Source organism: Pelodiscus sinensis, chromosome 7, assembly GCF_052426305.1.
Source record: "Pelodiscus sinensis isolate ZL-2025 chromosome 7, ASM5242630v1, whole genome shotgun sequence".
Classification (NCBI taxonomy): Eukaryota; Metazoa; Chordata; order Testudines; family Trionychidae; genus Pelodiscus; species Pelodiscus sinensis.
The window spans coordinates 53,421,742-53,444,712 of NC_143058.1; positions in this window are offsets into that span (position 1 = coordinate 53,421,742).

Below are 22,971 nucleotides of genomic sequence, written 5' to 3' on the forward strand. Positions count from 1 at the left end.
CTAAAAAAGGGGGAGTGATCAGGTTCTTGTGGAACCCTTACTTTCACTTTGCGGCTACCTGGCATTCCACGGAGCACTATTTGGGAAACACTGCTTTAGACAATCCCAGCAATTACAGGCTGGTAAGAGTAACTTCAGAAACAACTAATTGATTCAAAATATAGTAAAAAAGAGAACTATCAGATACATAGATAAATATGATGTGCTGGGAGTCAACACAGGTTTTGTAAAGGGAAATCATGCCTCACCAATCTATTAAAATTCATTGAGGGTGTCAACAAACATGTGGACAGGGGAAATCCATCTGATATTACAGCCCTCCCTGGTCTGGCATCCTCGAGACCTGAATGATCCTCAAGGAGGGATTTTGCCACACTAGGGAAGGTCATTTCTGCCCCCCTGCCACCGGCTTCCCAGCCCAGTCTGGCTTCCGAGCAGGCTCCCCATGTGAAAGCAGCTCTGCTACCCGATCCCACCGCTGGGGCTTTCAGCTTCACCCTGGCAAACCACTGCCTCACCGCCAGTGCTCCTGGTCCTGCCAGCCCTGCCGCAAAAGCACCGGCCCTGCCAGCCCACAATGCCACTGCTGGGACTCCCGTCCTCCTCCACCTCCACATGGTAGACTGTGGCTTGGCCACCAGGGTTCCTGACCCTGCCAGCTTTACCAAGGCAACACCAGTCCTGCTGTAGCAGCCCCATGACCCAGCTGCTGGGGCTCCTGGCCCCACCACAGCAGACCTCTGCCACACCGATGACCGCTGGCATTCTGGATGCCTTGCCGCTGGCTTAATTGGACCCCACGGCAGGGCACCCAGCTTCTGGCCTCACTGCAGCCAGCCTGGCTGGGTTCCTAGCCCCTACAGGGGTCCTCCCCAATCCTTCACTGGGTCTCTCTGGTCCAGCAACAGCGGTGAATGGTGCTGGAGCAGGGAGTCCCGGTTGAGAGAGGTTCAACCTGTACTTGAATTCTCAGAAAGACTCTGACAAACCAAAGGCAAAGCAAAGTAAGCTTTGCTGGGATAAAAGAAGGATGTGACAGGGTGGACAGGCCCCGCACTGACAAACAGGGGATAGCCCAGGCCCAGCTGGCGGAGGAAGCCCCACCCCTCCGACCCTGCTGGGCATGCTTCCAGCAGCGGCCGGGTATAAAGGCAGAAGGAGCCCTGCAGTCAGGGAGGCCACAGGGTGAGGGAGGAGACCAGGCCGGGCCAGTGTTCCTGCAGCCGCTGGGACCAGAGTCGCCGCCCGCGCCTGACCCTGACACGGAGAAAGCAGCCGCCGACCCAGGGTGGCAGGAGTGCGCGCGCAACCCCGGCAGGTACTTCCTCGGAGGCGAAGGGGCCCGGGGGGAACCAGGGCATGGTAGGAAGCAGCCCAGGGCAAAGGGTACAAAGTTTGGCTCGGTGTGTATCGGCCGAATACCCTGCCGAGCCAGCAGGAGTCATTGACCCTGCCTAAAGGGCCCTGGGCTGGGACCCGGTGGAGAGGGAGGGCCCGGGTCCCCCTACCACCGATTTTCCCTTCCCTGGATAAGCAAACCCCGGGCCAGGGGAGGCTTCTCAGAGTGGCTAGGCCTCTAGTACCATATAGGCCCTGATAGAAGGGCCTAGACTTTTACATTGAGACTTTGGTTATCTTACATGCCCTGATAGAGGGGCCTGGACTTTTACGTTGGGACTTTGGGGTACTGTATAGGCCCGGTAGGAGGGGGCCGAACCCCTTGACAGGGGCATATCCCCTGACAACATGGTGGAGAATGTGGGCATAATCCGCACCTGAACCTAGGGGAGGAACAGTGGTGTGAGCGCCCCAGCAGGGATAAAACCATTGGGGTAGAGAGAGCGAAATAGAGGTGGTGAAATTGTTGGAAGAGATGGCTGAGATGCAGAGGGAGCAGCTCCTGCAGCTGAGCCGGAGTTTGTAGCAGTGGACAGCGCAACAACTGGAGCAACAAGGGCAGCTGTTCCAGAAGCCGATGGAACGGTTGCTAGCCCAACAGGGCACAGAGACTGCAATCGGGGGTGACAGCGGACAGTGGATATGCCCAGGTACCGACCGTGGGGCACAGGGCTCGGGGAAGCAGGCCGGCAAAGGCCGTGGCGGAAGTACGGGTGGAAGAGACCCTGGTCAGGACCCTAATAGACTCCGGGTGTAGCCAGACCATGGTACAGGAGAACCTGGTAAAGAGTCCCGAACCCACAGGGGGTCCGATCATGGTACAGTGTGTGCACGGGGATATAAAGGCATACCCGATGGCCTGGGTGTGGATGGCAGATGCCTGCGAGGAGAAGATTTGTCGGGTAGGGTTAGTCCCCCCAACTGGCGTACCCGGTAATACTGGGGCGAGATTGGCCTGGTCTCCGCAGGTTGGTCCAATATTGGGCCCAGCAGGAACCTCCCGAAATAGGAAGACGGCCCCGAGGAGGGACGGTGGCAGCCCAGGGTGACATCCCCAAACCCGATGACGAACCGAGAGCTGAAGCTGGGACATCAAGCACAGCAGGACCCCCGCCTTGGCCAATAGATGAGGGAGAGATGGAGTGGCCGGGTGCCGGAGGGGACTTTATTCGAGACCAGAGGGAGGACCCGACGCTAAGCCGAGCCTGGGAGCAAGTCCAGGAGGTGGAGGATAAGGAGTCCGGAGGTGAAAGGGGACAGCAAGGACCGAGGTTTGAGGTCCGGAACGACAGGCTCTACTGAGTGGACCGAGACCCACAGACGGACGAGGAATTCGCGCAGCTCCTAGTTCCCTCCAGGTACCGAAAGGGTGTACTGCAGTTAGGCCATGCCAGCCCCTGGGCCGGACACTTGGGCCATGAGAAAACACTACAGCGGGTGGCCCAGAGGTTTTTTTGGCCAGGGATCCATCGTGAGGTAAGGGAGTTCTGCAAGTCCTGCCTCGATTGTCAGCGCATCAACCCAAAGGGAGTACCCAAGGCTCCCCTTGTGGCTCTACCAGTGGTAGTGGTCCCCTTTGAGTGGATCGGGTTGGACTTGGTGGGATTTCGCGAGAAGGCTAGCTTGGGGTGCCAATATATCCTAGTTATAGTGGATTATGCCACTAGGTACTCCGAGGCCGTGCCATTACGGAATACAACTGCAGCTACCATAGCCGCGGAACTCCTTGAGGTATTCTCCAGAGTGGGGATACCGAAAGAGATACTGACTGATCAGGGCACCAATGTCTCATCCAAATTAATGGCTGAGCTGTGCCGGTTGTTAAACATCCGAGCCCTGCGAACCACCGTATACCATCCCCAAACAGATGGATTGGTGGAACGTTTTAATCGGACATTGAAATCAATGCTCCGCAAATTCGTAGATGAGGACCCCCGAGGGTGGGACAAAATGTTGCCAACCTTGCTTTTCGCTGTGCGGGAGGTACCGCAAGCATCCACGGGCTTCTCCCCTTTTGAGTTCCTATATGGGCGACAGCCCCGGGGGATCCTTGACCTCCTGAGAGAGGACTGGGAGGGACAGGAGTCCCGCGTGATGGGGATGGTCCCCTACTTGTTGCAATTGAGGGAGCGCTTGCAGAAGTTAGGGGAGTTTGCCCGAACCAACCTCTTGCAGACCCAGGAGACCCAAGCCAGGTACTACAACCGAGGGACAAAACTACGAACGTTCGAGCCAGGCAACTGGGTGCTCCTACTCTTACCCTCACAAGAGTCAAAGCTACTAGCCAAATGGCAGGGCCCATTTGAGGTGGTACGCAGAGTGGGGCCCGTCAATTACAAGGTGAGATTGACGGGGAGGAAGAGAGGAGTACAGACGTATCACGTAAACTTGCTAAAAAAATGGAAGGTGCAGGAAGGACTCGTGATCGATCCCCGCCCACCTGACGAAGACTTGGGGCCATTGGCCGTCGGCCCACCCACAAACCAACCAGCCACCCTGGGGCAAGAAGTGAGCCCTGCCCAAGAAGACTAGCTACTCCGCTTAGTCCAGAAATATTCCCACGTCTTATCTACCCAGCCAGGCCGGACCAGAGTGATAAGTCATCATATAAGCACCCTACCAGGCCACAAGGTTCGGGACCAACACCGTCCCCTACCCGGGTGCAAAGAGAACTCCAGGAGATGCTGGAAATGGGAGTGATCGAAGAATCACGCAGCGAGTGGCGCAGCCCCGTCGTGCTTGTCCCGAAACCCGACGGAACAATGCGATTTTGTATTGACTTTCGGAAGGTCAACGCCATCTCAAGATTTGACGCCTACCCCATGCCATGCGTGGACGAGTTACCTGAGAGGCTGGGAAAAGCTCGGTACCTCTCCATGCTAGACTTAACAAAGGGGTACTGGCAGATTCCGCAGACCCCGACCTCCAAGGAAAAGACTGCCTTCCCCACCCCATTCGGGCTGTACCAATTCATCACGATTTCCTTCGGCCTCCACGGGGCAGCCGCCACCTTCCAGCATTTAGTAAACCAGCTATTACGCCCTCATCAGCTATACGCCACCGTGTACATAGATGATATAGTCGTCTACAGCCACATGTGGCCGGAATATCTCCAACACCTGGAAGCAGTATTAAAGGCCCTCGAGGAAGCGAACCTCATGGCAAACCCCGGGAAATGTCACTTGGGATGAAGGGAGGTGACTTATCTGGCATACACGGTGGGGAGAGGGACGTTAAGACCCTTAGTTGACAAAGTACAAGCCCTACAGGAGTGGAAAAGGCCACGACGAAGAAGCAGATTCAGCAATTTCTGGGACTGGCAGGCTATTATCGCCGATTCATACCCGATTTTTCAGCACTGGCGGCACCACTATCGGACCTGACCCAGAATTCCATGCCGACAAAGTTACAATGGACACAGGAATGTGAAGAGACTTTCCAAACATTGAAAAAACATCTGGTGAAAGAACCAGTGTTGTTCCCCCCAGACTTTGCTAAGGATTTTATCCTCCAGATGCTTCTGAGAGGGGACTAGTAGCAGTACTAGCCCAAGAAGTGGACGGTGGAGAACACCCGGTGCTCTATATGAGCCAGAAGCTCTTCCCCCAGGAGCAGAAGTACTCCACAATTGAAAAAGAGGCGCTGGCCGTAAAGTTGGCCATAGATGCCCTCTGATATTACCTGTTAGGTAGCCACTTCCAACTGGTAACTGACCACGACCCCTGAGATGGCTGCACAGTATGAAGGACACAAACCCTCGGATAATGCAGTGGTACTTATCACTGCAGCCATACAATTTTGAAGTGGCCCACTGCCCGGGTAAGACTCACATGAATGCAGATTTCTTTTCCCGAGTAGGGGACGAGGAAACTTGGACAAAGCAGATTGTAACCACCCATTTAAGGGGAAAGGTGTGTGACGGGGCGGACAGGACCCGCACTGACGAACAGGGGTAGCCTAGGCCCAGCTGGCGGAGGAAGCCCCACCCCTCCGACCCTGCTGGGCACGCTCCCAGCAGCGGCCGGGTATAAAGGCAGAAGGAGCCCTGCAGTCAGGGAGGCCACAGGGTGAGGGAGGAGACCAGGCCGGGCCAGTGTTCCTGCAGCCGCTGGGACCAGAGTCGCCGCCCGCGCCTGACCCTGACACGGAGAAAGCAGCCGCCGACCCAGGGTGGCAGGAGTGCGCCCGCAACCCCAACAGGTACTTCCTCGGAGGCGAAGGGGCCCGGGGGGAACCAGGGCGTGGTAGGAGGCAGCCCAGGGCAAAGGCTATAAAGTTTGGCTCTGCGTGTATCGGCCGGATCCCCCGCCGAGTGGGCAGGAGCCATAGGCCCTGCCTAAAGGGCCCTGGGCTGAGACCCGGTGGAGAAGGAGGGCCCAAGTCCCCCTACCACCGATTTTCCCTTCCCTGGATAAGCAAACCCCGGGCCAGGAGAGGCTTCTCAGAGTGGCTAGGCCTCTAGTACCGTATAGGCCCTGATAGAGGGGCCTGGACTTTTACGTTGAGACTTTGGTTACTTTATATGCCCTGATAGAGGGGCCTGGACTTTTACGTTGGGACTTTGGGGTACTGTATAGGCCCGGTAGGAGGGGGCCGAACCCCTTGACAGGGGCATACCCCCTGACAACATGGTGATGAATGTGGGCATAGTCCACCCCTGAACCTAGGGGAGTAACAGTGGTGTGAGTGCCCCAGTAGGGATAAAACCATTGGGATAGAGAGAGCGAAATGGAGGCGGTGAAATTGTTGGAAGAGATGGCCGAGAGGCAGAGGGAGCAGCTCCTGCAGCTGAGCCGGAGTTTGCAGCAGTGGACAATGTAACAACTGGAGCAACAAGGGCAGCTGTTCCAGAAGCTGATGGAACGGTTGCTAGCCCAACAGGCGCAGAGACTGGGTCTTGTGCCATCCATCTCCAGCCTTCCACAAACAGAGGCCAGGGACACCGTCCCTACTCCCTGGCTAATAGCACTCCATGGACCCAACCTCCATGAATTTATCTAACTTCTCTTTAAACTCTGTTACAGTTATAGCCTTCACAGCCTCCTGTGGGAAGGAGTTCCACAGCTTGACTATGTGCTGTGTGAAGAAGAAGTTTCGCTTATTAGTTTTAAACGTGCTACCCATTCATTTCATTTGGTGTCCTCTAGTCCTTATATTATGGGAACTAATGAAGAACTTTTCTTTATTCACCCTCTCCACGCCACTCATGATTTTATATACCTCTTATCATATCCCCCCCCCCCCCGTCTTCTCTTTTCTAAGATGAAAAGTCCCAGTCTCTTTTGCCTCTCTTCATATGGGACCTGTTCCAAGCCCCTAATCATTTTAGTTGTCCTTTTCTGAACCCTTCCCAAGGCCAAAATATCTTTTTTGAGGTGCGGAGACCACATCTGTACACAGTACTGAAGATATGGCATACCATAGTTTTATACTTCCTCTCCTCCTTCTTTCCCTGGCTTCCTCCTTCCAGCTTCCTCCTCCCAGGTTTCCACCTCCCCTCTCCCACCCTCTCTCTTCCCCTCTCCCACGTCCTTTTCCCAGTCTCTCCAGAGGTTAATCCCCCCCTCCCAGTTTTGTTAAATAAAGAGAGTTTGTATTTTTGAACACACATGTCCTTTATTTTTTACATCAGGAAGGGGGGCTAAGGAGGAATAAGTGGAAGGAGGTGAGGGAGGAATGGGGCATGAGCCCCCGATGGGGAGGACTTGGGTGGCTCTGCGGGCTCCTCAGGGTGGAAGCTCTCCTGCAGGGCCTCTTGGATCCTGACATCCCTCCAATTGACCCTCCCGGATGGCAGCCTGTGGCAAGTGCAGCCGGGCTGATGGCTGAGTGCTGTGATGTGCTGAGTGCGGGCACTCAGGGCACTTCAAGACAGGACTGCTTTGCAGGCGGGGAACCCCTGAGAACTGTCTGTCCGGGATGGGGGTCGGGTCCCTTTAAGCACAGCCCTCAGCTAGCCTGAGGCAGCAGCTCCACACTCTAATTCCTAACCTGTTGCCCTGCTGGCACTGGTTCCAGCCAGCCTTAACTTCGGTTCAGGGTCAACTCAATGTGGACATGCTACTTCGAATTAATTTTTAGGTCTAGATGCACTAATTCGAATTAGCTTATTTCAAATTAACACATTCGAATTAAGTTAGTTGGAATTAGTGGTGTAGTATAGACGTACCCTCAGAAACTACTGCATATGTGTAAGATGGCCAAGTTAATATCACTTTAAGAAATCTAAATATTAACTGTGCAACCCATTTTTGAATGACTATCATTCTGGTCTTTACTGTTGGATCGCAGTGGTGTGGGCACTGCTGACACCTACGGTTTTAGGCCTAGAAATGCAAGAAACTTAAAGATATGAAATGGAGGAGACAAAGATATTAAAAGAAAAGAAAAGAGGAATAAAAGGAGTTGTTAGGAACTGGTGATATCAGATAGAATCTGGAAAATCTATTCTGTTAAGAGTTCTAGCCAACCTGGTGTGCCTATCTCCATATAGTTATATAAAGTTTAATAAACAGGTTTTACTGAGTAATTCAAATGTTTATTACTGGAATGGAACCAACCAAAACAGATATGACATCATCAAGAAAGTGCACACTGAAAATCTGTCAACCTGTCTCCATAATTGTATTAAAGTGAAATTGATAGTGAGTAACCAATAATTTTACTACCCTATTTGATGTATTCATAAGGTTGACATTAATTTTCATCACAAACAGGGCATGCAGGAATTCACTGTTTAGCAGTAACTAAATTTCAGCCATCCAGGAGATCATTACAGGGGATTTTTCAACCAACTATTTAAGAATGACTAAATTATTAAGAATGAGTCAGTCTCTGAGCACAAATGAGCAAGATATGAACTGTGAAACATAATTGATAATGCGAGGATCCTATGAGTCATTTAAATTGCTTAACCATATAAACGTGATGAGTTGTGGGAGTCGGTTCACATTTTTTGACTATCACAGGCACCCCAGATCATTAGCAAATAGAGGGCTTGCTCCTTGGACTTTGACATCAATGCAGCGGAGCTAGCAGCCTCCGCAGGCCTCTGAACAAAATGTTGGGGGAATCCGGCTCTGCACTCCTACAAGAGCTGGGGCCTTGGGCAGAAGATGTGGGGCCTCATGCAGCCAGCCCTCTGCATTGCCCAGACTGTGGTACACTCCACGCCAGCCCCCAGAGCTGCCAGGAGCTCAGGACATGGCCCTGAAATGATGATTTAAAGGGCTCAGGGCTCCAGCTGCTGCTGCTGCTGCAGTAGCAATGGTAATGGCCAGGAGCCCCTTTGAATTGCCAGACCCTGGGAAAATCTATCCCCTATGCCTATCCATCCACCCCCATCAGAGGGCCAGCATCTATAGGACTATTCACTCACTAATTGCTTTGATGCCTCAAGGTCTGTATTCAGTAGTTAGCCACCAAATGTAATTTCTAGTTAAAGTGTGTGTGTGTGTGTGTGTGTGTGATACACCTATATACATACAGGGTATGTCTACACTACCCTCCTAGTTCGAACTAGGAGGGTAATGTATGCATACCGCACTTGCTAATGAAGCCCGGGATTTGAATTTCCCGGGCTTCATTAGCATAAGCGGGGAGCCGCCATTTTTAAATCCCCGCTGCTTCGAACCCCATGCAGCGCGGCTACACGGGGCTCGAACTAGGTAGTTCGGACTAGGGTGCCTATTCTGAACTACCGGTACACCTCGTTTCACGAGGAGTAACGGTAGTTCGGAATAGGCACCTAGTCCGAACTACCTAGTTTGAGCCCCGTGTAGCCGCGCTGCACGGGGTTCGAAGCAGCGGGGATTTAAAAATGGCGGCTCCCCGCTTATGCTAATGAAGCCCGGGAAATTCAAATCCCGGGCTTCATTAGCAAGTGCGGTATGCATACATTACCCCGCTAGTTCGAACTAGCGGGGTAGTGTAGACATACCCACACAGATACATACACTGTGTATATAAAATGTGGCATCATTTCCATAACCATGTTAATTTTATATTAAAATGTATATGAACATACAGTAGATGCAAAAAATAAACACAGCCAGATACATCTACGTAGATCTGAACGTATAGGCAACATATAATTTTAGAAAACCTCTAAATTACCCTAAATGAAAATGTGCAAAGTTACAAAATCCTGCCAACCTTACAATATTTACCAACATTACAAGAACTGAACTTTTTATTCACCTCAAAATTATCTGCAATATCAAAATCCAGAGTGGCATTGCTCCCAGCAAGAAGAAAATGTGTGTATGTTAGGTTACCACAAAATTGCAAATGTTGCAAGTATATTTATTTCCCCAGATGTGAAATGGCTTCCCACCTTGAACAATCTGTGCAGTGTGTCACTTTTCAAATCAGTATATGCTAATATTTTTGACAGTCTACTAAATAACATATAGAAGTCAATGCGTCAGCAATACGGGATTGTGATAGCTTCTGACACTGGACTCTGGCAGAGGCATCCTTTACAGTTTAATCAAGAGTAACTAACCTATACTTGTATTCAATTACAGCCGACATTCAACAGCATCCATTAATATATTACTTATGCAATAGCTTATACATTTAAATTATCATACTAAATAAGCAAACATATTAGCTGCTGTACAACTCTGAATGCATACAAGCAGAGATATGTTAATGGTGGAATCCTGACTTTTCCAATTAGAGATCTGAAATTGTTGTTAAAGTAATTACTATATAGAACTGCAAAGTCTGGAGGTTATGCAGACGAAAACAGATGCTGAGCAAAAATCCATCTTAAAATGTGAGCCAGCCAATTGATTATAGGATTTTTGTAAAGTGTTGCAAGTCAGGAAGTTGTTGAGAAAAAAGAAGCTGCAGTATTCTACCTAAAAAGTCAGAAAAAGGAACCTTCTGTTCCCCAATAAAAATAGCTTGCATTTGTCAATGAACAAAGGAGCAATAAATAGGCTTTTCTCTCTCTTCCATTCCTTCATTTTCCAATGGCCTTTTGCTAATTTTTATATTAAAAACTTATTCAGAATTATTAAAAAATAACCCATGGGGAGAAGAATGTTTCCTGTCAGTTAATTACTAAATAGAGGATGGTCTTCAGCTCTTTACAGTATCATAGAACTATAGTATTAGAAGGGACTGGAAGGGTCACATAGTCTGTCCCCTGCCACAGCGCAGGTTGCTATTGTTAACCCAGCCATTACGCAGCTAACATGATAGGCCTAACAGGAGGAATTGATGGATTTCTGTTGCATTTTTTGGTTCTTGGACATTCAGCCATGGTTTGGGTGCACAAATATAGATATATTGAATTACAGTGGTTGTCATCCAAAAGAAAACGTATGTGAATAGTTGGCTTAGAGTTATCACAGTGGTTTCCTGTAATAAACATACAGAAAAAATATAGCACCTGAATAGTAGATATTGGCAAATACTAACTTTTTAATGGCAACCACTGTACCTCATCTACACAGAGAGATCTATAGACACTCTGAAAGTTTTGTTGATTATATATTTTGTCAATCCATCCAAACACCTGGCCTAATCCTTCAGTGTACAGTTCAAATGGACCAGTCAGGAAAGAAGGCCCAAAGAAGCTCTCCCCATCATTCATTGTAAGTTGTGGGCTTGTGTGGCCGGACACTCAGCAGAGTTTCATATGCTGCCCAGGTGATTAGCAGAGCGCCAACAACTAGGTTTTGTTGTTGTTGTTTCTATTGGTAGTACACATTTTCACGGTTATTCTGCACATGGAGGGAAAAGGAACATTGCTCTCCACCCACCCTCACCTCCAGCATCAGACCGGGATTCAAAACCAGTTACTAAGCCACTGACAGCTCATCTCCCTCAAGGAGGCAGATTCTGCCAGCTAAGCCATTTGTCTAGACCCTGAGACAAATACTGTCGCATGCTTGCTGAGGACACAGGCTGCTCTATCCAATATGAGTGTGTGTGTGCCCCACTGCACTCCTAGGCAAAGTGTGCAGGGCCTTCTCTGTGCTCCCCTCCTGGAAGAAGCAGGGCATCAAGTGAAAGGGGCAAAGCCAGGGCCATAGCACACTCCCCTGCCTGTCCTCAGTGCTGCCTGGAGCACATCCTGCTATGTCCCCACCTCCCCAGGCAGCCTTCTGAGCTCCCTGACATGTACCACACTCTGGGAGTGATTTAAAGGGGCTGAGGCTCTTGGCATTGTTGCTACTACAGTAGCAATGGTGGCAGCTGAGAGCCTTGGTCACTTTTGAAACACCAGGGCCGAGGCAACTGCTCCCTTTGGTCCACCTCATCAGCGACCTGATACTATTGCCCTCCTCATACCAATCTGCCCTTCACTGAAAGAAGGATTCCTGTAATTCGTGCTTGGGTGGCACGGTTCCATTCTCCTCCCCTCAAGACAGCTGTTAATATGAAGGGTGGGATTTTACCCATATTGGCTGCCTTTTTCAATTCTCTCTCAAAACTATCATGAATTGTTCATTACACATAAGGAGAACTGTAACTATTCTGAAGCAATACAGAATACATGGTCTCTTCCCTATGAAACTTTGTGATAGACTAGATATTCTGGCTCTTACTACGGTTAATTTCCATTAATTTCTATTTTTTCACCTGGGATCCATGAGCACATACAATATCACTGGCTCCATGCATCATGCACCATGGAGTGGAAGTATTATGCCAGACAGTCAAAACATTAAAGAGATAGTCTAGATTAAAAGGGTGCTGGTGACAGTTAAAAAGATAATAGCTACCATTGTATAAAAAACTGCTCTGTGGGCATTTTAAATCCTATAATGGCTTGCAGGGGGAATTAACAGAACACAAGAGGAAGGGTACCACACTATAGGATCTCCGATTTACTGGTATTACAGGACTTTTAAAGTAATGGTCATACAAAAATGTTTTGTGCACATCCCATACAACGGCTTAAGGCAAGATAAAAGGAGCATCTGATGGAACATTTCCTTTTCAAAGGCAGGCTGCTGTACATGGCAAGTGAGACAGGACATAATGCTATAATCCATATTAACCAGTGTATCCAGCAGACTTTTCTGAAAGTAAAATTTCAAGGAAAGTAATTCCGTTTTCCTCTACTGTTCTTACACTGGATCTTTAACTTCTAACCCCAAAATTAATACATAATGTTGGTGATTCTGCAACAGGTAGTAAGGACAATAAAACAACACAAAGACATTTGTTTTCCAATAGGACACTGTGTGGTTTAAATTGGATCCAACATCAAGACAACATATTTTAAATCAGCATATGCAATCACAGGGCATTATATATGTGTAATACTTAGTCTCAGTAATACTTTATTAGACTAATATTCTAGTAAAATATCAAGTCAGTAATATTAGAAAGTTATGCTATTTTATCCTTAGGAAGAAACATGGCAATGGAGGATTTTCAGAACTTAATTCTTGGCTTCCTTTTCCTTGTTTAACCTTTAGAATAAATTATAGGTTTACAAGGGAGTAGTTAGAAACAGGTCAAGTTTCACAGCCAAAGTTAAGACTAGCTACTATCTGAATCAGGTACTAAAAAATAAATGAATTATACTGCACAGGCCTGATTCTAAAAACAATAACGACAATGAAAATACTTCTGCCAATTTCAATGGACTTCGAATCAGGCTCCTTATCAAAAGCATACAATAGCTTTCTGTAGATGTATTGCTAATACCGGATACCCATCTATCACCTTCCTCAGCAGCCTCCAGGAGTCAACATTCCTTCCCTTCCTGAAGCCGGTGCCCCAACACCATAATCACCTCTGACATGGCTTTCTTGATGAGGGTATAGTGCTCATCTCAGGGTTGGGAATTTACGGGGGTTTGGGGGAGGTGCTCCCTCCAGGCTAGCACCCCCATACAGTATTGCTCATGCACCTAGATAACTGTTCATCCAAAATTCAATTCCTTTTATTGCATATGTTTGAGAAATGTCATTGTTAAAACGTATGAATGCTGCATGGTGTATTCTAGACCAACAAGAAATCTCTTAGAATTTTGATTTGTTACACATGTGCAGCAACAAGTACTTTTATACTGTACTTTTGAGAATAACGTGGAATCAGAGGACACCAGTTTAAGGGGTGGTTTCTATTTTGCTTTGTTTTTCAATCAAATTCTGTGTTTTAGGGGCCAACAGAAATACAGAAAAAAAAATGAGTGGAAAATGTAAACTCATCAATACACTGAAAATGAAGACAGCACATGCACATTTCCTTTTATTTCTTTTACTGCCAATAACTCCAGAAAAATGTCTTTTGTTCCAAGGATATTTTCTTGTGGCTTACAAAAAAGTTGCTGTCACTATGACAGATCTTAATATAACATACTTTATAATAAGACCAAAGCTGTTATATGTCTTTTTTAAAAGAGAAAGCAAGTGTATCATGCAGACTATGAAAGTATATGTGCATCCTGAGACTACATCCCAAGACAATAGAAATCTTCAATATTTGAAAGAGGATTTGGGAACACCAGGGCTTTTTTAAAATTGTTTCTGAAATATGTTTCACTCTCGGGTCCTCACGGAATACTTCAGCATGCTTAAATTGCAATTTCAGAAATGGTTTCCGATATTTTCAGTTGCAAGATTCTATTCCCTTGAATCAATAAGCCAATAATTGCACCTTGATTTGTCATTTTTCAACAGATCAGTTTTATCTCAGTGATTCCTATTTTACTTTCATGCTCTACAATTCAATATATAATTAGATCTTATCTTTATCCAGTCATTACACTAGCATAGTGTATAAGGCAATGTCTATATTCTGTGCCTTCCATATAGTACTTTGCTGTAGGCTAGAGAGTATTCTTCTAATACAAAACTACTGTACCTTACCCTATTATGATTCTTGTTCTCAGTTTGAAATATTCTTCCTTGGGTATCTCTTTGGCTTTAATTGTATTTGTTTTCTTGTGTTTCTTTTTTTCTTTAGGAGGATTGAGAAGCAGAAGTGGAGTGGGATGTATTTAATTGGAAATGAGGGAAGTATTTTCCCCATTATCAAACTGTGACAGTCAGCTTTTGCTATTTATGTGTAGAAGACAGTAATACAATATATCTTACTAAATATTTTATAAATATATCTGTCTGTGCATCTATGACTCAGTTTGTTCAAGATCTCTGCCTAAACAGTAAAAGCTAGCACCACCACATTTGGTATGCAGCTTCCTTTTATCATAACTTAAAGCAAGGTAAGGGTTTGGCTGTGCCAGGATAGTGGAGCGTGCCTGGAATGTGATTGTTTTTATAAAATGGAAAGGAAGGGATCTGGTAAGAGGAACAATTATATTGCAGAATGACCAGGGGAGCAGCAAAGGCCCAGAGATGGGGAATGAGATAGCTGTAACCCTGCTGAGGCAACATAGAGCCAGGTTAGAGAAAGGGACAGCTACTACTATATATTTCAGAGAGTTTGTCTGTGTGTCTGTCTGTCTCCCAACTGGGGGACATGAACCCTTCCCCTAGCTGTGCCCGGTGCAGCTGCAGTCACCATGGACAGGCTCTTCTCACTTGGCCCCAAGCTGTTGCCATGAGAGAGGGCTGGGGTTGTCCCCTCTCCCATGGCAACCCCTCATCCCTAGCCCCACCCTAGAACCATGATTTAAATGGAGAAAATAAAACTTATTTGAGTTAAGGACATGAGCAATGATGGGTAAATCTTCTAGTTTATTACTAAAAAGAAAAGAACATTACATTTTGATGCATCTTTTCTGTCCTTTCTACATTCCCCATGTCCTTCCTTAGCAACAACAGTCCTCAAGTTGTCATAGATACCATGATATATTTGATATAAATACATCACCAGTAGTAGGTGGAGATAAAGTAACACAATGCTGTGAAGATTCAGGCCTCAGTGCTGTGACAGCGTTGTGTGGAGGCACTTTCCCACACCCAGGAGCTTAGATTCATTATATCCTACATGTACCTATCTGCTACTACGCATGATCACAAACTGTGGCAATAATTGCATTAACATGATGAAATGACTATAAGTATTTCACTTTGACTTTAAAGTATTCTTGATTTCTTTTTCAGCAACACTTTTCATTACAGGTAGATTTTATTTCATAAAATATTTGCAAGTAGTCAACACACCAGAGAAGCCAAAGGCAGCATGGTCATCAGGGATGTCCCTAGCAGGAGGAATTTCCAAAGTCATTTGTACAGCTCCCTTTACAAGTACTAAATTCATGGGCTAGCTTCCCTTTGTAAGTACCTGATCTAATGCCACCTGAATCATCTGGCCTCTCTGATGACTTCAGTAGGCTTTAAGTCAGGACCTCTACTTTAACTTTAAATCTATAGCCAAACTTTGCAAGTCTTTCAAGTCCCTAAGCCTAGACCTGAAATCTTGAGAATCATTTTGTGAACTTTCCATGGTTTTTCCCTCTTAGACATCAACAGCCTGCTCACATCTCTGCATATCTGTTTACATTAGTAATAAAGAAAAAACTCCTTGATAAAGCGTTATATATCGCTGTAACATCATCAATAAACATCAGATCATTCTCAAAAGGAATTGTTTATAATCTAGTTTACAGATGGATAAAGGCAGTGGGGTTCAGTTACAGGATGAGGTCAGACCAATGTTTCACATAGATAAGTAACCTATCTTTGACAGTGATCAATGCCAGAAGCTGCAGACGGAATGAACAGGTTTGTATTCCTGACCTTCTTGGCTAAAACCACTGATGGACTTATCCTCCATGAATTTATCTAGTTTTTTTAACCTACTTTACTTTTGGCTTTCACAACACCTTCTGGGAGTGAGTTCCACAGGTTGACTGTATGTTATATGAAAAAGTATTTCCTTATGTTTGTTTTAAACCTGCTGCCTATTAATTTCATCCAGTGACTTTTAATTCTCGTGTTAAGTGAAGAGATAAATAACACTTCCCTTTCTCCATATCATTCATGATTTTACAAACCTCTATCATATTGCCCTTTAGTCCCTTCTTTTCTAAACTGAAATGTTACAATTCTTTTAAATGTCTCCTCATTTAGAAGTTATTCCATATCCCTATTCCTTTTTTTTTTTTTTTTTTTTTTGCTTATTTTTTTCCAATTCTAATGTATCTATTTTGGATGCCCCTCCACAGAAAAGGTATAGATAAATTGCAGAAAATCCAGCAGAAGACAACAAAAAAGATTGGGTGTTGGGGCATATGAGAGGCTGAGGCTAGTTTAGACCTGATCATTTTGTATGTATATTTGGGATTCTGTTTTCCAATGTGCATTATTTTGCCTTTAAGCTATCATTCTGTTGCCTAGTCACCCAATTTTGTGAGATCCCTTTGTGAGTCTTCCATATTTTGAACTTAACTCGAGTAATTCTGTATCATCTACAAACTTTACTACCTCAGTGTTTACCGCTTTTCCTAGTCATGTATGAATATGTTGAACCCTACAGATTCCAATATAGATCCTTGGGGGATCCTGATATTTATCTCTCTCCATTTATTCTGACCTTTTGTTTCCTATTTTTCAACCAGATACTGAGCCATGATAGAACCTTCCTTCTTATCCCACAATTGCTTAGTTTGCTTAGAAGCCTTTAGTGAGGAACCTAGTCATAGACTTTCTGAAAGTCCAGATATTTTGTACCTACTAGTTCTTTTCCCCATATGTTTGTTGACCCCTTCAAAGACTTCTAATCAATTGGTGAGGCCATATTAACCTATCCACCCCATTCATGTAGGTGTCTGATAATTCTGTTTTCTACTGCAGTTTCACTTCCAATTTGCCTGGTCCTGAAGTTAGAATTACCAGCCTGTAAGTTCCAAGATAACCTCTAGAGCCTGTTTTAAAAATTGACGTTATAGTTGCTATCCGCCAGGCATCTGGTACAGATACTGATTTAACAATAGGTTATATACCAGTTACTAGCTCTGCAATTTCATATCACAATTCCTGCAGAACTCAGGTGAATACCATCTGGTCCTAGTGACTTATTACTATTTAATTTATCAATTTGTTTTAAAGCCACCTTTATTAACAGCTTAGGGTGAAACAATTCCCAGTTTTGTCACCTAGAAAGAAATGTACAGATGCGATCAATGCCCTCATTCTCTACCATGCAGACTCCTGCAAAGAATTCATTTATCTGTTCCACAATGCTGATCTTCCTTGAGCGCTCCTTTAGTAACTTGACTGGCATGTAGTCCCACTGAATGTTTAGCAGGCTTCCTCTTTCTGATATACTTTTTCCCAAAATTTAAACTAGCAGCTTGGTTCTCTAAAAATTCTCTCTTGCCCTGCTTTATTGTACGTTACACATGACTTCCAATTGTTTACACTCCTCGGCTGTGTCTACACTGCACCCCTTTTCCGGAAAAGGGATGCAGATGAGACAAGTCGGAAATGCAAATGAAGCAGGGGATTTAAATATCCCCCGCTTCATTTGAATAAACATGGCTGCTGCTTTTTTCCGGCTCTGGGCTTTGCTGGAGAAAAGCGCCAGTCTAGACGGGATCTTTCAGAAAATAAAGCGTTTTCCGAAAGATCCCTTATTCCTCTTAAAATCAGGAATAAGGGATCTTTCGGAAAAGGCTGTATTTTCTGAAGGATCCCGTCTAGACCGGCACTTTTCTCCAGCAAAGCCCCGAGCCAGAAAAAAGCGGCAGCCATGTTTATACAAATGAAGCGGGGATATTTAAATCCCCCACTTCATTTGCAATTCTGACTTGTTTCATCTGCATCCCTTTTCCGGAAAAGGGGTCCAGTGTCGACACAGCCCTCATGCTCCTGGCTAGGATTTGACTTCAATTTTTAAAAGATGCCTTTTTGTTTCTAACCACTGCTTTTACTCTCCTGTTAAGTCAGGATTATATATATATATATATTAAATGGGTTATCCATTTAGTTTGAGCCTCTATACTGATGTTTCTAAATACTTTCCATGCAGTTTGTAGGCATTCCACCCTTGTGACTGTTCCTTTCAGTTTCCATTTAGGTATCTTGCACATTTTTGTATAGATAAATGCTTTTTTTGGCATAAAATGCCATGGTAGTGAATTTCTTTATCATTTTTCGCAACTACAAGGATGTTTAAATTTAATTACAATACAGTTGCTACTGTATTATCGAGCAGTTCAGCTATATTCACGTCCTCAACCAGATTTTATGCTCCACTTAGGACTAGGGAAGTTACACTTAAATTAACTAATCGAACAGTCGATGGGATTTCCATTGGCTATTTGATTAGTCGATAAGGGCACCTCCATCTTGGAATTGTAGCAAGAGCCCCACCAGAGCACTTGTATATTTCAAAAGCAGAAGGCCTGCAAGGAGTGCAGTGATTCTCCCACTAGCCTCACATTCCCTGTGACACCTCAGCCTTTGAAATGTTCAAGAGCCCCACCAGGGCTCACTAGAAATAGTGATGTGTACATAGGAAAACAATGAGTAGTTATCCAGAAATGGATCAGGTCTCACAGAACCAGCTCAAGGCACAAGGCATCTACTATAGATACACACACACGTCTACACTGGTGGCTTCTTCAGCAAGAACATCTTGTGCAAGGGTTCTTGTGCAAGAAGTCTTGCACAAGAAAACGTCCACACTGCCATGTGCGCGCTGTGCTTTTGCGCAAGAGCTCCTATGGCAGTATGGACACTCTCTTGTGCAAGAAAGCTCTGATGGCCATTTTAGCCATAGGGCTTTCTTGCGCAAGAAATCCTTGCCAAGCATCCACACTGCCCTCTTGCACAAGAGCTCTTGCGCGAGAGGGCTTACATCTGATAAAAAAGAGCATTGCTCTTGGGCAAGGAGACCTCTCTTGCCATGCTGTACTGTAAATTTCCTTGCGCAAGAGCAGGCAGGCAGTGTGGACGCTCTGCAGATCCTTGCACAAGAACGGCTGTACTTGCGCAAGAAACCACGAGTGTAGACATGGTCTTAGAGTTTGTCTGTATGTTTGATCAATAATTCCTCCTAAGCGGTGAGGGCTAGGACCACCAAATTTGGTACACAGCTTCCTCTTACCTAACTTAAAGCAAGAATGTAAAAGTTTGGTTGTGTCAGGAAAATGGGATGTGCATGGAATGCGATTGCTTCTCATAAAATGAAACAGAAACGAGACAATCATCAAAGCAAGTACAGTCCTCAAAATTGACATCACTGACAATGTTGAAAGTGACTAGATCAAGATGAGCCAGGAAAATAGGATGAACCTGGAATAGGATTCTTCTTAATAAATCCTTCAGAAAAGAGATAAAATGGAGAAATTTGGATTAGTGCTCTATTTTGGCATAGCTAAATCAATGTTTAAGGTTTGAAAACTAGATAACATTATTGGAAACTAAATTGACTAGAGCGCTTTTTTGTTAAAACAGAGCAAATGTTAATATTTACAGGGATGAAGAATTCCCAAATTATGGACCTGAACAAGGCCAGGAAAATCTGCCAGTATGTAATAAATATGGAACCTGCCTTGCTGGCATTCATGCTTTGCCCTCTGTTGTTAATATAAGCCCAAGGCTCTCCCTGTAACCTACTTTTTCATAGTTGAACTGAGTGAGTGTGTGTGTGTGAGAGAGAGAGAGAAAGCTTGATTTTGTGGAACTGTTTCTGAGACCAGGTCCACTGGCAACGGTTGCAAAGTGGGCAACTGCCCCAAAGTACGATGATTCAAAAGAGCCCGGGGCCATTAAATCACCACCAGAGCACTGTGCTTCACTCTCCAGACAGTACCACATGCCAGGCAGCACTGAGGTTTGGCTGCCCCAGCCCCACCCCTTCCACCTGAGACTCAGCCCCTTCTGGGAGCACAGATCTGTCTGTCCCCCTCTTGCCTGGGGGCCTGGCAAGGCTATCGACTCTCTTATTGGGACCCAGCCCAGATTTTTGAAGTGAGACTGTTCTTTTCTATGCATTCTGCCTAGTTATTCTTTAATCATGTCAGTTTGCACAAAGGAATATAAGGAGACAATGTAACAAAGTAATAGCTCATTGTAACAATGAGCTATTACTTTGTTGAGTTGAAAAATTTGGGAAGGACACAGATGAGGAAAACTGAATATGAAGTACGGAATGTATTGACGGCAGAGGATTAACAGGGGATTTTTAAAATGCATTCTCTCATTTTGTGATTTCTGAATATCCACAATCAGTAAAAATAGTGGGTGCTATGTCTGCATGAGAGTAATGTGTTAATCCTTCAATTAATCCTCTCTGTTCCCTGCAGATAGTAGAATAAAATAATAAAGCAGTAATCATTTGTATTTCCATTGCACCTTCTGTAAGAGGATCTTGAAGCAGTTGATAAACATTACCTAATTGACCCTTACAAAAAAACCCTCAGTCAGGGCGGTGCTATTATCCATATTTTTCAGATGTGAAAACTGAGCCACAGTTAAATGACTTAACTCAGGGTCACACAACAAGTCTACAGAACCAAAACCAAATCCTTAATCTCTGGAATTTCAGACCTTTGTTCCAAACATTATGCAGCACTTCCTAGCTTTGATATAGAAGGATGAAGGTGGTAATGTGTTTCCTTGTACCTCTTAGTGAGGATACATCATCACATTGTATTTGTCTCTACCAGTCAGTCACCCTCCTCTGCAGGGCATGCATTTGTTGGATTCTGTGGGTCCCTTACAACTACAGCAAATACCTTGTAGCACTCAGAGCCCCGGGAAGAGCAATTTCCTGGTTTGGTTTTGTTTCCTTGAGGCCAAGCTGCTACTTGTACAGCGGCTATGCATGTTACTAGACCCACTGAGTTGATCAGTGTTTGCACAGTTAAGGTGAGATTCTGTGGCCTAGCTGGTGCAACATTGCTCTGCTAACTCATAGCCACCAGCTCAAGTTTTTGAAGGCCTGAGGCCATTCCTAGAGCAACTACTTGTTATTTTAAAAAAAACCCTACATTTTCAAAAGTAATATTTCTTTCCCACTAATAGTTCTATCCATTCCTTTATTAATTCAAATACAGTTGCTCTTTCTAGCTCACATTTCTATTAAGCCCCTTAAGTTTACCAGTGAACTAAAATCACCATAAGACCCTCACTGGAACTGCTATATTTTTCTACTTAAAAATGAAATGCAAGTTTCCTTGAGGTATCTGACTTTGGTTTAAGTTGCAGAGGGAAAAAACATACTTTCTTGCAACTTGTTTCACTTCCTTTCTTTTTATATAGGGTTGCCAGGTGTCCAATCCAGTATTTGAGCTTCTGTTCGGGAATCAAATTGAGAAAATATAAATGTCCGGTATTTTCTAAATAAGATGTAATGTAGATTGTGATGTAATGTCCACTGTGTCCAGTATTTTTGTTGAAACCATCTGGCAACCCTATTTATATACCATTTTGCATCTGCTCTGTACTAACTTTAAAAATGAGAGTTCAGGAACAAGTATAATCTCTAATCTCTCTCAGAAAGCCCACATGAGAAGTCAGGTATTTTGAAGCTAACCTATCAACAAAGTAATGGCAAAGGGGTGAGATGGAAGAGGATACAGGGCACTAAAGGGAGTGTTCAACAGGTCTAGTCGCAAATCTAGGGTGGAAGAAGGTGGCAGGTCATTTGACTGCCACCTCTTTGCTCTTCAAAACCAATTTTGGCCCTTCGAATCTCCTTTCCTATCTATTGACTGCTGTAATGTATGCGCTTTTGCTGTCTTCATTAGAGTCACGTCTCCAAATTGTGAAGGATTTCTGTTTGTCTCAAATAGCTTCTCAAATCTTGCCCTTTAACTCTATTGATTTGCTACTTGCCTTCCTAGTTCCCTTTTTGTTAAGTGGCATTCATGTTTTGAGACTGTTATTGTTTTTAATTAGCATCCATACCATCTCTTTACTTCCTGCACTTTTTGACAATTTCCAGTTTCACTTTTGTTTCAACAGGTTGGGCTTTCTGTTATTTTATTAAGAACGAAAGAACGAAAGAACGAAAGAACGAAAGAACGAACGAACGAACGAAAGAAAGAAAGAAAGAAACCTATATTTATGACTGTCATCTTTAGCTATCACAAGCAATTTCTGACATGGAAATACATTTTATGATATTACATCAGCACACTTTTACAATACATACAATAATGGTTTCCTTGCTATTACACTGCGTAATTTTGAAAAAGTCACCACTTATGTATTAAAAGAATTCCTCTGTGTGTTTAAACGGATAAAGCGGTAATAAATGATCCCATCATTTTTATGAAAATTTCAAACTTCACACTGTATTGTTAACTATATGCACAACTCTAGACTTGAAGTTATTGAAAAAAATATTCTGTTGTAAGCAAAATAAATGACACTGAGGTCACAGAACAGATGTTTCCACTAAAATAAAATAAGTTAATAGTCTTTAATGTGGTTCTTTTTAGAGGAGATAAAGTCATATTATCCAGTGTAATATTTGTGTGGTTTACAATGAGGCTTGCAAGTTGTCAGTCATGGTTCACTGCATCTCCAACAGCGCACTCCAAAGATATTACACAAGGTAAATCATTTAATATTTTATTGGCTGCTGTTGATACGAGGCACTTCAACCTACTGAGTCTTTTTATTACTTTCCTTCATTTATTGTTGAGAAGCTTTTATCTCTGTCCACTGAGTGCAACAG